Source organism: Phalacrocorax aristotelis, chromosome 7 (assembly GCF_949628215.1).
Source record: "Phalacrocorax aristotelis chromosome 7, bGulAri2.1, whole genome shotgun sequence".
NCBI lineage: Eukaryota > Metazoa > Chordata > Aves > Suliformes > Phalacrocoracidae > Phalacrocorax > Phalacrocorax aristotelis.
Window position 1 is genome coordinate 37,349,497 of NC_134282.1, and position 14,216 is coordinate 37,363,712.

Genomic DNA, 14,216 nt, shown 5'->3' on the forward strand with positions numbered 1-14,216 from the left:
TGAGGCCTGATCTTCCAACCCTTGACAGTGTAAGTAATCTTTACTCATCTGTCTAATCTTATTGATGGACTATAGGAGGAGCCAAGTGACTCCAGCCTATCTGCTAGGTCTCTACTCAACTTTCCTAAATCACAATGTTTTCACATGGATAAGTGATCTAAGTGAAGGGTTAAAAGTGTTCTGTCACTCTTAATTTGACATTTGGAAGACAATTATAATTCAAAATGCTTCTTCTAGTTGAGAGTCCTTAGGAAGGACACATACATAGCCTAGAGCTAGGAGTCCAACTTTGCTTTTAAATGCAAATATTTTAACAAGTATAACACACAGAAGCATGAACTATCAGTTATTCCTACTAGGCATATGTAAAACATCTTGTTTATCACAAAGAGACCAAATTAGGCTAAAAATGTAAAATAAAAATTTGTAATTGAAATGTTGCCTGTTCTCCTTTGAAACTGCCCATTGTTCTATCAGAAGTAGCCTTCAGGTTGTCTGGATGCATCTGAATGGATCTTTCAATAAGAAAAGATGGGAACTACCAGTATTGGCAGTCTGTGGCATTTGTCATGCAATGACATCGGTCATGGAATGTGACTTCTTGAAAACAGTGTTAGAACAGTTCATTATTTACAGCACTAGCCTGTCAGGTAAGAGTAAAGACATCATTTCCCCTTACTTTCATTCTCTAAAGGTCTTACTGGTACATACAGAATGACAGGAAGAAAAGTTTAACACCAGGCAGAGGGGATTTCCCTGCTTACCTACAAACACAAGAAGTCCATGGAAATTTTGGAAGTATTAACTTCAGTAGATTTTTTTAAAATTCAACTTTAACTGCATTTGACTGAAGGCAGATCAACCACAAGTTTCAACAAATGTTGGTTTTAATTTCTAGTATAGTATTATCTCAGCCTAAATCAAGTCAAATTCTACTGTTTACCTCCATCCCCCAGAAGACTTTGTTCTGAGACAGTAATACCTTGGGGTTTTGGTTTGTTTGTTTTTCCAGGCTACTACTACCTATCTTTCAGAGCTACAGTTGGATTGCGTCCTCAAGGTGATTTTGTTGCATAATTTTGTAGCTATGATAGCTGTTTTACCAATCCTTTGGCTTTCTCAAGGGTAGTTGATAATGTTGGACCAGGAAATAATCGTCTTAATCATCCTTAATGTGTCATATGTTCATCGGCACTCACAGGACTAACAGGAATGCTAACTATGCATGCAGCACAGTCCTGTGAATCATATGCTCAGAAAACATGCTCTGATGAGAGTTATTTCTGGAAACTTCCAGTGAAGTTAATGTTACATCACAGCAGCCTATATCTTATTCTCCCCTTCTCCCACTCCAGCCATGTCTTCTGAGCTCTTTTGTAACTGCAAGTCTCTAATCTCTGACGGTTAGCGGACTGTTCCGTTTTGTCCTCTTTTGGGTTTGGTAGAAATTTTTGTACATTGGTCTTACTGGTATGGAGTGTTTCAGAGCTCTCTGCAATCTTTGTTTCTGACACCACTGGGGTTTTGTATATCACCCCAGTCCCCTTGATTTGCTTGAGATATTTATAGATGTTATTTCTGTAATATCAGTTGCATTTTAACCTTGGAATTTATAGTATTTCCTAATTTAATTTATTGGATGTTGACAGGATTGATAGAGATTTTTTTTGTAAAATAGGTATTAAACAACAAAGTCCCAAGTATTTTTATTTAAAGATCTATTGTCTGCATTGTTTCACAGTTTCACCTCTCTGTCCTCTCACTGATGGCTTCTATGCTTTTTAAAGTTCTGAGGTTTTAGGTGTCAGAAGACATGGTTTTTTTCCCTCCAGGCTTCTTGGAATGAAAGGAAGCCTACCTCTACACAAGGTTGGCTTCAAAAAATTAGAAAATCTTTTTTTTTTTAATATACACTCCCCCTACCATCACCTAGTTCTAATTTCTCTAATAGCATGCGATTAAGGAGAGTTGACTTAGCTGCAGAGACTCTTTCACTTCAACTCATTAAGTGCAGGACAACCCCAATAATTTTTACTCTGTTAAAATAATAGGTCCCCTACTAGGTAGTGTTATATAATTATAATGTTATTATATATATTATATGATATATATCATATATAGAGATATTTATATATTTATCAGACACCATATATGGTGTCTGACTCAGCACAAGTCCAACAGTGGAAGTCAGATCATACCCTTTGTGTCACTCAGGCTTCAAAAGGACATAAAATAGCCTTCACATCTCCATATCTCTATGCAAAGTCTCTACTTTTTGTTTCTTTCTTGCATTAGGGAGGAAGGAGCATATCTGAAGAAGCCAGTTGTTTCTTGCCTTTTTATTGTTTGATGTGTGATGAGCTGGGTTATCGGATCACAGTGTGCTATTGAATATGGCTTCATATGCTACAAAAAGTAGCAAATATCTAAATATGGCAAATATGCTACCAGGAGGCAAATATGCCCTCTACTGACTTCATCTGTGGCTAGAGTTTAAAAGCTTCTGTCAGAGAGTATACAATGGAAGTGTTGTTTGCAAATAAAGCAAATTAAAACAAGCATATCATAAGAAAGCAATTAGTGTTGATTCGCAGCTTCATTTGGTTTTTCATTCCTGACCTTGACTATATTGTGATGGTTTTGTGCTTCCTTGGACAGTTTCTACTTGCATCTGCATCGATTAAACCTTGATCTCATTTATTATCTCAGGAAATGGTCTCAAGGTCACAGGGCTGGAAATTTAATTATGGTGGCAGTATATTAAGTGGCACATTTAAAGATGCTGAATTGTAGTAATTAATTTTTTGGATGGTGGTCTCTAGAGAACAGGTTTTCTCTGCACTGGGTGTTTAGACATCCATCATGGCCATTCAGCTTGGCAGCTGTCTTTTAGCTTTAAACTGCATCATTATTCATCTTTTACGACTGACTTTAAAAACACTAGACAACTATATCCTTTTTTATTGTAATATATGTCAGATGCTTGTATTAAGCTATACTTCACCTTTGCTGTAAAACATTAACAGCTACCTGGGCTGGCCTCTAAATTGAGACAACAATTACCCTTCGCTGACATCTAGTGTCAAGAGATGAGATATAGCTGGAGTGCTGAACCCATCGGCCTGGAAATCCTGCACTTCCCCAGTGATTCAGGCTCACCCAAGAAGCTGCGGCACTGGACATAATTAGTGGACACGAGGGATTAACTTGGCACTCAGTGTTGACTTTGGAGCAGCACTAGGTTGTTGAATGAAATGCAGCGCTGCCAAGGTCTTAAAAAGCTTGTAATGTTTAATGAAGGAATGGTCATTACCCTTGCTGGATCAAATATTACGCAAGATGGAACTGGGAGATATTTAATAAAGAGGCCTGAAAATATGAACTAAATCACATATATTCATTTAAACTGCTGGCTAAAGCCCAGCATATTTCAAAATTGTTCACTGCTGCTTTAAGCTAGACGGTGTGAACTGGGAAGGAGAACAGTAAGCAGATTTTAGCTTTCTGTGTAACTTCACAGAAAGTTTTTCTACTGTAGAATTACTTTTCTTAAATTAAACACTTAAAAGATGCATTCTACTGGGATTGCAAGTAAGTGAACTCTAGGGAGTGTGAGGGTATTGGAGTTCCCTTAGTGAACAATATCCACAGATTTTAAGTGAGGTCTTTCATACCCTTCGTCAAGCTGAATCTTCCAGAATAAAGACCAAAATACTAAACAGTGGGTTTTCAGAATATTTTTACAAGAGTTGATCTTCACACCAGTGTATTAGTACTATTTTTACAGGTTGAGATGAAGAAAATCTCTTAAAGCTGTTGGGACAGCCAAAGAATGGAATTAAATTGTAGATATACAATATTCGGTGTAGCGTTCCTCCTGCACCTTGTCACCTCTTGATCTCCTTAGTCATAGTTCTCCAGCAGTGAGAGTCTTTGTGCCTACAGTGTTTGATCTCTTAAATTCTTACCATGAGCCCACCTAGCTCTTTATGGTATTTGGCCTTTCAGTAACAGTAGTGTATCTTCTTCTATGTAGATCAGTTAGATCTCCTTTTTGTACTGCGTTTTGTGATTAGAATTATGTGATTGTGGTTGAGATGTTTAAATAAGCTGTTCCTGTGCAGTAGAACTGATGAAGGCTAGTTTTCCTAGGTGTACGTGTCTTTCGAGTGCATCTTACTTCACACTGCTAACTCTAGCAGCACAGTATGCTGTGGCTTAGAAAGTAACACCCTGTGGCTCACGGTAATTCAGAGGTTTTATAGGCAGTATTAGTAAATGCTGAGCATGTCAATCTTCCACCCATGGTCTGTGTTCCCATAGTTTGAAAAGGAAAATAACAGGTAGAACAGCAAGCATATAATGAGAGAAGTAGAAGAGATACACAAAGGCATACAATGTTTCTTAGCTTTACTGTGGTTTGATTGCAGACTTACTGGTGCGAAGGATATCTCCCAGAAGTGTCAAACGATGTAGCTACTCTCAAGGCTGGAGCGTGAGAGCAGCAGATGATTTTGACCAGGGCAATCCAGTTGCATATAAGCCTACTGAGAAATGGAAATGAATGATCACACGGTGCCTTCTTACAGAGTTGCAGATGAAGCTTTGGAGCTGTCTAAATCTCATCTAAATTAGGAGGCACTAGAAAGGAAATAAAACCAGAGAAATAGGCTGGCCCTCCTCATGAAGTAAGGAGTGTTCAGGGCATCTGTGCTGGTGCATGGGGATAGTTTAGGTCCTCCTTCATGTCTCTCCTCACTTCCTAAAGATGCTTTTCTAGTCAGTAGGCTTCTTGCATGTCCTTCATGGTCTAGATCTGGTGGCTCCTCTGCATGTAGCCCATAAGATATGTTTTTCAGAATAAGGGAATGAAAATAATTTCATTTCCTGAATGAAAGAATTTAATTCTTTCCAGAACAAGGGAACTTGGCACATATGACATCAGAAAAGCTTAGAAGCAAGCGAAGTGGGAAGAAGGCCTGTGTCTAGCAAAGAGTTGTCTCTAACATGATACGTTTGCAAGTATAATGTTCAGTCTGACCAGCTGGTTTCCGTCTACATGTGGTTGACAACTCCTTTGTAATGTCCTCTTAAAAACAGCCTATGTGCTTGTAAACATCTCTCTCCTAGTTTCAAATATTGCAGTGGAGCATAAAAATGGGAATAAGGTATCCTGATCACTCCTGTGGATCATCATGGTTATTTTCCAAGTGCCCTAGTCCACTCATATGTTATAAAAATTGGATAAATTGCATGTATATACAGTTGTACATCTAGCCAGGCAAAGCAGAGCAAATCAAGGCTACCTCAGCTGCAAGAACAGGATAGACAAAATGGTTGATTTTTTCCCCATGAGTTTCTGAAGAAGCCCTTTTGTTCTGAATCCACTGGATTTGGTGAAGAAACACACACACCACAATATAAGAAACAAGGTGGAATTGCAGTATTTGATGGAGGATTGTACCTGGAGCTTAGTAAGTACCAAAAAAATTAGAGAGGATATATGGATATTCTTTTTGTCAAGCTTACGTATTCTCACTTCTTGTACACCATTTTAATGAAGAACATTTAGACATTTGAGTTATTCTCCATGCTACTGATAGATTCAAAAGTGATTTGAATATATCTGCATGTAAATATTGCCATCAGTATGCATGTATGTGAGTATTCACAATGGAATAGGGACTAGCCTTAAAGAAAGGTGGTTAAATTTTGGAACATGTAGAAGAGAGAAAATCAGTATAGCTTAGGTTACCACTATTGGAAGAGTGATAGACGTATAATAAATAATCCATAGGTTAAGATAAGTTTATGCAAGTGATTAGGTGAGCAGCTGGGCACAATAAATGGAGGAACAGAAGAAAAAATCATTAAAGATAATTTCGGAAGAGCCTAATAGTACCAAATTAAGTATTCATCTTGAACTGCTTCTTCAGCTGTAGTCATGATACACATTTTATTTATATTGCCTTACTGTTGTATTAAGTCACCAGCATTTTTGTTGAAACCAATATAGCAAAAGTTCCTGCAATTCATGTGGAATGATGTAGCCTATGAATGGCAAAATTAGTCTGTTTCATGTCTGTTTATGTCAACAAGCTCAACAAAACCACTTAGTGTTCATGTCTGCAGGCTATTTTATCTGAAATGCTGCGGTAGAAGGGCAGCAGTGATAGGAAATGGTTGCACTTTATCTCCTTTTGTAACAGACTTGCATATGTTAGGGCAATCAGAATTTCTTGTACTGAAATGTTGCATTTGTAAAACAAAGCAATGGGAGTTTTGGATCCAAGCTGTACATCATCAGAACCTTCAAATGATATATCAGGATTTCCCCCCCCACTTTTGAACCACCTCTTATTAACATTAAACACTTTGTCATTCTTTAATGGCTTCTTGCAAATGTAAAATGTTGAGTAAAAATTTCCTTAAACTTTATTTAAAGTAGAGTTATTCAGTACTTGCTTTACTTTTTTCTAGTTCTGAATGCCACAGTTTTAGCCCATATCAGCATAAGTTTCTGTCATAGGACATATGCAATAATTGGATTTCTATGTAGAAGAACTATCTTTCAAAACTGTTTCAGTGCATACTCACATGACTGATATCCTCATAACCATCCACCCTGAACTACACTCAACTTTCCTAAATGAGTTTTTATTGGAACTGATTATGATTAGATAAATGGGTGACTTCACTAATGTATAATACACTTTTCAATTACAGAGTACGTATGATAATTTACATTTCTTCTTTGATAGTATGATATTTATGTGACACATTCTGGATGAGATCTGCTGCTGTTTATATAATGGCCTTACTTTTCTGTTAAATTGAATCTGCTTTCAAGTTCTTTCAATATATTCAAGTTTTTTGGATAAAAATAGACATTACAAATCCACCTTAATTTACCCTTCAGTGGAATGAAAACTACTGGTGGATAAATTCTAGTCCCCAGGTTTCTTGACTACAAAGACAAATTCTATTATCAGATTAACAGATGAATATCGTATAGATTGGAATAGGAATTGTCCCCAGTTAAGCTGAGTGCAGAATCAAGCAGCCATTATCAAACTGGCCACTGAGATACTGCTAAAGAAAAATGGAATTTGATAAAGAAACAGTGTTTCTTCTTTCTTGCAGTAAATCTGATTTACACCTGCTGGGTTAACAGTTTTCTTTACATTTAGTGATTTTGCAGGATGCATTGCTAATTTTGAGATATGTGACATCTTCCCTGGCAAAGGACCTCTGGGCAAGGGAATAAAGAAAAGTATTTCATGTACTTTTTTTTTTCCTTGCTAATAACTTATACAACTTTTCATCTGGTGCCAACACCCAGAGAGGCAGCATTCAGTAAGAAAACTGTCTATAGAGATATCAATAGATTGTATCACTAAATAACTTTAAACTTTATATTTAAGAAAAAAACAAAACAACAAAACCCCACAACAACAACAAAAAAACTCAAACAGAAAAAAGCTAATATGAAAATTATGGGTCCATCTGTAAGCTCTAATAAATCAAGAATTTTGAAAACTATCATGTTACAGAATTTAATTTCAAAGTGGGCAACATATTAGAGGAATATATTTTTCTAATTTAATCTAAACCCTCTGAATAACTCCAGAAGATCAACAAGGTTTCATGAAAGAAAACAACTCAGCATGTAATATAGTGTAAGAAAGCTCAGGATGGAGGTTGATTCTGTTGGACTCCCGTGAATGCTCCATAGCAGTCTTCCCAAAAGGGTTTAAAGAAAAACAACCCAAAAACCCAAACAGGCCATGCAGTTGTGATGAGGTGTCTCCTGTGCATTCCATTGCTCAGTATTGGTTTCTTTTGGAAGCAGCTGTCTCTGGAAGTGGTAGTTTTTCCAGTCATGCGCTATTTACATAGCTTACATGTGACAATGCTGATATTGCCAATCTCTGTGCATGTGTACACATATATATATATATAAATATAAATACATATATATTTACATACACACAATGTCCTAAACTGGCAGAAATTTCAACATCCCTACAACATCATGTACAATGCTTAGTCAGTATGGAACTGACATATGATACTCTGATATTTGGCTTTTAAATCTTTAAAAGATTTTTTTTTTAATATATCTGATGTTTCTGCAGGAGCCAATACACTCTGAAAAGAACTGAGAACTCAAAGCTGTGTTTTTAAGAAACTGTGAAGACTGTGATAACACTTCTTGGTTTTTTCCTCCCTTAATGGCAGACAGCAGAGGCATTGGTAGTGCATCCACTTCACATTCCAAATTTTCAATTGTTTTGAGTATTCTTCCACTTTAGTCATTCCTGGCACAATTCCACAGGACTTACAGAAGGAATGAGGCCAGCTCTGGGGTTAGCTGAACCTTTTGAATATGGACACTGAAATTATAAGGTCAAGAGTTTGTTAATAAAACATAATTGTGTGTACTATTTGCTTCCATAAAATGTCTCCTAAAATGATCACTTTATTCCAGTTAATATTCTTGTTGTGAAGAGATTGCTGCCATGGGTGTGTAACTTGTAAAAATATGTCAGTTGATAAGCAACTTGCATGGCCTTTGCCAAATACCGGGTTATATTTAATAGCTGATCGCAGCCTACTATTATTAAGACAGTATTTTCTAAGCTATTGACAGATATATTAATGATACTGGCTGATGAATAAACAAGAAGTTTCAGACTGAAGTTAGGAATTATTTTTGTAGATGAATTTTTTTTTCACAGGCAAAAGTTTATTAGCCCATAGGACAAGGTGTTTTTAGTTTTAAACTAAAAGAGGGCTGATTCAGGCTAGATATAAGGAAGAAAGTTTTTACAATGAGGGTGGTGAGACACTGGCACAGGTTGCCCAGAGAGGTTGTAGATGCCCCATCCCTGGAAACATTCAAGGTCAGGTTGGACAGGGCTCTGAGCAACCTGATCTACCTGAAGATGCCCCTGCTAACTGCAGGGGGGTTGGACTAGATGACCTCTAAATGTCCTTTCCAACCCAAACTGTTCTATGATTCTAACTCACCATAATTAATTTGAATGAAGATATCCATGTCATGCTTTTTGTGAAAGAGGAAGGAATAAGATAAATCCTTGGGGACTTACTCGTTTAATTGGCACAGCTCTTTGAGGAGGGGCATCCTCCTCCTTCCCCTTCTTAAAGCTTCCAGAAGTCTGAGGGAAAGACACAGAGCCAAAGACGTGTCCTTGTCTTGGAACTGTTGAAGCACACTCAAGCTATGTAGTCAGCAATCCTTGAGTTTTTTAGTTATGTAGGATTTGGAATAGGAAACAGGAGCCTACAAAATGTTAAGCTATGGAGAAACTATGCTCTTGTGGAGGCAATCTGCATCTGAATTCTGGTGGCTATTTGCAAGGCTTTCTGCAGCCCAGTGACAGGTTCTGTCCCTTCTAGTTTCAATAATAGGGAGAGGGCAAAGGCACTTGCGAGAGACTGCATCAGCAAGGCTTTTAAAGAAGATGCAGTGTCTGTGTAGAAATGCCATGCAACACATATCAGCGGGAAAAAACTTAACTGGTAGCAATCTGAGGATCATGCTATTATGTCTGCAAGTCCCTCACTTTAAGGTCAAATATTGTCTTATAGGAGCAAGTAACTCCAAGCTCCTCTGGTATGACAGGTGGACTGTGGTTTGAGAAGCCCTGAAGAAAGCTTACAGAGAAGGCTGAATCTCGTTGTTGGTCTCTTGCTGTAAGGAAAAACAAATTGCAGAAATGATGTAATTTTGGACTTCAGTAAGTAAGCACAGAACATCTGCATATGTAGGCTGGAAAAGATACACAGATTCATGCATGCTGCAATTTGTGCAGTTAGAAATGGTAGTTCAGAGGAGTGAAAGTATTTTCACCTTTGACTGTGTTTGAAAGTATGAAACTGTGAATAACCTGCCCAAGGATACTATGCAAAAGGCCGAACTGTATGTTCTCTGTGATTACACTGTGCACTGTAATTATGCTGTACACCATGCAACAATGAAACATGTAGTTTCTGCTGTATTAAGAAATAAAGTATTGTTAAAATACAGCCAAAATGTCAAACGTATAGAGAACAAAAAGGAGGTTTGGGTGTCACTGTGTAGTCTGCAAGGGACTGTTCATTTCCTTGGAAAATTGAACAGTAGTGCTCCATAGCATGGATAGGTCCTCATGTCCAGGGATTTTACTAGAAGCCTTTAACAGGCTTATGCTTTCTGTCTGAACAATGATTTGGAGTCATACTGTCATAGGATAACTCAGTCCAGAATGACTCTCTGGAGGTCTGTACCAGTCTCCTAATCAAAGTAGTGTCAGCTGTGAGATCAAAGTACGTTACTCAGGGCTTTATCCAGCTTTCAGGAAATGCCTTAGAAGATTTCAAGACAATCTTCTTTCCCTTTCACGTCTTTGTATTATTGCTCAATTTTTCTCAAACTTCAGATTTTTTTTATTTGTAGGTATTAGGAATTCTCTATGTTGACCAGTGAAGGAAGGTGAAGGAAGCAAGTCAAGGCACTTACTGTGTGTATACATAGATATGCATACTCTTGTGCTCAATATTTGTGACAGGAATCTGACTTCTCTTTCTAAACTAGTTCACTGCCTTCCAGTAGCAAAGTACTGAAAATGCAGGTAATCTGATTATGAAAAATCAACTGCTGGGTAAAAGTAGACTATACACTTAAACTTCTATGAGGCAAAGCAACTATATGAGTCTTCAAAGCATAACCATAATTATCTTCCTCCTTTAACAGGACACCACCTGCTATTTAAGGCACAAACTATTCTGATTATTTTAGACAAATTTTAGTGTGCGTTTTCCTTGTGTGTCAGTAACAAGGAGTGTGTTTGTTCCAAAATCACCCTACTACAGCTAAATGTGAAAGCATGTGTAATTGATTCATATTGAGCTTGGAGTTTCTTGTACTGAAATAAACCAGAAATACCCCCAAGAAGTAAATTCTTACATAAACAATAAAGCTGATGCAAGTAAGAGGAATGCTGAGTCCACAGAATGCATTATTAACAGTGTTTTAGTACACACATTGGCTGAGACACATAGGTACTCGTGCATGCTGTAAATAATTCTCCTGGTGTCAAAATACTCGTGAGCAAGATAATTGAATACATTGCAGGCAAAATGGCATGACCCATTTTATTTTCTTTTAAAATCATAATTCATTCATAAATCAGTGGATAACTGTTCTTAGATTTTAACAATCTATTAAAGCAGTTGGGCAAAATCCTTCTGACTGGAGGATTACTGATGACTTCTGTTCCTGTTGTCCTCATCTAAATTGGTCTATCCATGTGTATATACACATACGAAGCCTTTATTATCCCTTTAGATTTCCTTTCATAAATTTCAAAGTGTGGCTGGTTTGCTCAATTGACACTAATTTTGTTCTTCTCTACAAAAATAACTTCTTTTCTAGCCTATCTTTGACTTTATAAGAACTTCCCAAGGAGCAGCCAAAAGGAAATCTGCTTCAAATTGAAATTCCTGAATTCAGGTATGATCATGCAAACAACCAGGCAGAATTTATTTAACCTTCAGCCAGCTGCTTAACCAAGTTGAAATTATTGATAGTCCATCAGCAATGATCAAGATGGAGTGAATAAATGAAGAGGTGGCTTTTCTTTTTTGTCTCCAGTCGCCCCTTCCCCCTCTTTTTTTTTTTTTTTTTAAATAAGAGAACCATTGAGCTGGTAACAAGACTTGAAATGCCCTGCCAGCTCAGCTAGCATGGTCAAGGAGCTCAGCTGTAGAATGGAAATAAAACTTATAAGTTATGGCTGCCCTCCAATCAGTCACAGGGGTAATGATGTTTGGCTTTAGTCAGGTTGTATGTCAGTAAATATACATCTCTCAGACAGCCTTTAAGACAGCCTTAAGCTCATGCTTAATGTTTTATATAGATAGGAGTTCGATGCTGATATATGGTGGTCATAGGCCACTGAAATAAATTTCACAACATTCAGCAGGTAAAGTTAATCTCAATAGAACGGAATGTGACTGCAGTTTTGATAGAATATTCATTCCATTGACAGTGATGGGGCATTCTTCCTCTGTTAGGTTTTGTGCAAATCACTCAAATCAGATGTTTGGTTTTTTTCCTCCCCCACCTTGATTCTAAATTTATCTCTACCTGAAGTGACCAGTTACATTCAGTCTTTAGTGTAGAGCTTTGCAAGTTCAAAATTCAAACTTCCAGCTTATAAACACCACTGTGAGCTATATTCTGTTCACACACCCTGCTCATAGGAACATATGAATCAAATTCAAAGATAAGGAGACCTCAGAATTCCAAGTTCTGCCCACTACTGGAAAATCTAAATGTCATCTTTCATGTGTGAGTGATAGTGTGAACTCTGTCTCAGGAGCAAAGGACTGAGACAAGTCCACACCAAAAGACACATTCTAGACTTACAACACTATGAATTAAAATCTTACTGTAGACTTAGACAAATATTTTTACAACATTTTTCTGATAATAATATTTATGTTTCCACTTAAGCATACTGCTAAGGAATTTGTATCTATTTGCAAATATTGCATCACATCTTCCATCACTGTAGGCTGACATTAGTCATTAAATTCCGCTGAATCTCTCAATAGCATTTGAGAATTAAGATGCTCCACACAACTTTTTTAATACATACATTGGGTTGTTATAAAAAGCAGAAGGCCCCATTATGTCAGCCTCTGCTCTCACTAGTATCCAGTGTTACCATTCTGCAGAGTAAGAAAATGTAGAAATACAGCCTACATGAGTTTCATGTAACACCAATACAATTAGACTAGAATTTTATAAAGCCAGATGCCGTATTTATTCCATAAGTAAAACTTGCTTTGTGTGTTAGTGTATAATATAGTGGTCATGCTTAATTTAGCAAAAATGTGTCTGTAAGCTGCCCTATGGTGTAGTAGCCTTTAGTCCAGATCTAGAATAACAAAACTGGTTTAGTTTAATTTAGTAGGATTTATCAGAGAAATGGCTTAATCCTAAACTTTTATTTTGTGTTTTAATTGCCAAATATCCATTGAATTCAGGGAGAAATTGTCTGGATAAACACCAAGAGTGGAAAAACAACAGATAACGTCCAGGATTGCAGACAGAAATTCTTTATAAGTTGACGGTATATCACGCTTTCAATCTTAAGCTTTGTTGATGTTGTTTTGCTGCTTTGTCTTGGTTGGGTTTTTATTTTTTTGTAAGTTATTGTTGTCAATGAACAGTGCTTGAAAATGAAAAAAACCCTAAACTCCTCCAGAGATCTAGGTAAGCCCAAGTTCATTACCAGTGAAAGCATGGCACAGCATTGTTTGTCTATTTAAGACTGATGGAAATTTAGGATGTGGCTGTGAATTCAATTTATATGTGATGCAGAATTTAGCCTTCATAATACTTCTGAATGCCTGATCATAAGCATACGTATACTGGTCACAATGTTTAATTAAGTAAGTGTTAAAATGTTTGGTTTTCTGTGACTTAAATTCTGGATTGCTTCTCTGAAAGGTCCAGCCTGCGGTCTATGGTCCAGCCAATTTCATGGGAAGACTTACTACCTAAAGAGTACAGAATTTACCTAATATTATTATCTTCCAAAAGAACAATTTTTTTATGCGATCAAGATAAGCTCATCAGCTTTCATAGTACTCTTTTTCTTATGCATTCCATCTCATGCAGTCCAACACCTGGAAGCTTTACTCTTTAAGCCCCCAAGCAGATGGTGTAGAACTTATTGCACTCTGAGTTCCATCATGTCCTTATACAAGCATTTCCAGTGGGGTTCATTGAAATATGGTCTAAAATTCCATTAAGAAAGACCTTCAGGTTCTGTGTTCACAAAAATATCTTTGATCGTTTGCCTTCTAAACATAAAGTGGAATTCTTTGAAATTGCTTCAAACTACTCTGCTTATAACCTACCCAAATTTCCTACCGCCAAGACCTCAGATCTTTCAAATCTTCTGCAACTGAAAAAGGATGACAAGATGATGACAATACCCATGAAGTCAATACAAGTTAGGAAGAGTAGTTCTGGCCTGAAAGAAAGATGTTACCAGTTATGCGTACGTGGCTAAATGTGTCTTCAAGAATAACTATAATTCCACTGAAATGGTTATGTAAAATGAAAGCAGGCTACAGGATCTCATGAAGAGTAGTTACCTGGCTTTTTCTTTGTTGTCTTCGTTTTATATCATATA

The 14,216-nt window shown here is 37.0% G+C and overlaps 1 long non-coding RNA gene across 2 annotated transcripts in view; it reads right to left on the minus strand.

Moving 5' to 3' along the window:
• Positions 1-14,216, minus strand: part of LOC142060240 (uncharacterized) — a 98,563-nt gene that overhangs the window by 57,903 nt on the left and 26,444 nt on the right. For both annotated transcript variants that reach the window (XR_012661669.1, XR_012661668.1), the window contains exon 2: positions 4,437-4,547. This is a non-coding gene — a long non-coding RNA (uncharacterized LOC142060240). The remainder of the gene's footprint in view (positions 1-4,436; positions 4,548-14,216) is intronic.